At 56.1% G+C, this 829-nt stretch overlaps 1 pseudogene; it reads left to right on the top strand.

Moving 5' to 3' along the window:
* The first annotated feature begins 64 nt into the window (after positions 1 to 64).
* LOC103772399 overlaps positions 65 to 829 on the top strand; it is a 1,310-nt pseudogene continuing 545 nt past the window's right edge.

Here is an 829-nt window from a genome sequence, read left to right as displayed (position 1 = left end):
GTGCAGTGGTGAGGAGAAGGCACCAGAAACCCCGGTCATCACCAATGCCTGTGATGAGGGCCAGGGGAAATTGAGCCAGCGCTCAGACCTGGTGAGACACACGGAGACCCGCAGCAGGAAGATCCTGTATGTCTGCAGTGACTGTGGCAAGAGCTTCACCGAGAGGTCCCACCTCACTGTGGACTGCTGCACACACACAGATGAGAACCCCTTTGCCTGTGTCAACTGCAGCATGATCTTCTCTGAGAAGTCCAGCCTTAGTCAGCAGTGCCACAACCACACTGGAGAGAGACCCTATGTCTGTGACAAGTGCAGCAAGAGCTTCACCCAGAACTACATGCTCCCCAAGCACCTCCACACAGACTCTGGGGAGAACCCATACGTCTGTGCTGACTGCAGTGAAAGCTTCACGGATAAGTCCACCCTCACCAGGCACATGAACACCCACGCCGGGGAGAAGCCCTTTGCCCGCACTGACTGTGGGAGCAGTTTCATCCCAGCCTCACCCATCACATACAGACCCACACCAGTAAGAAGCCCTTTGCCTGAGCTGACTGTGGGAAGAGTTTCACCATGAAATCCCACCTCACCCAGCACCGCCACAGCCACACTGGTGAGAAGCGCTTTGCCTGCGGTGTTTGTGGTAAGAGTTTCACCAAGAAATGCAACGTCACCAGGCATCTCTACATCCACACTGGGGAGAAGCCCTAGGCCTGTGACAAGTGCAGCAAGACCTTCCATCAGAGCTCCCACCTCACCCAGCACCGCCGCATCCACGCTAGCGAGAGTCCCATTGTGTGTGATGCCTGCAACAAGAGCTTCTGCGACA

This window comes from Merops nubicus, unplaced genomic scaffold, assembly GCF_000691845.1.
Source record: "Merops nubicus isolate BGI_N331 unplaced genomic scaffold, ASM69184v1 scaffold28004, whole genome shotgun sequence".
Taxonomy (NCBI): Eukaryota; Metazoa; Chordata; class Aves; order Coraciiformes; family Meropidae; genus Merops; species Merops nubicus.
Note: the sequence above shows the minus strand (reverse complement) of the source record. Positions and strands in the feature narration are given on the sequence as shown.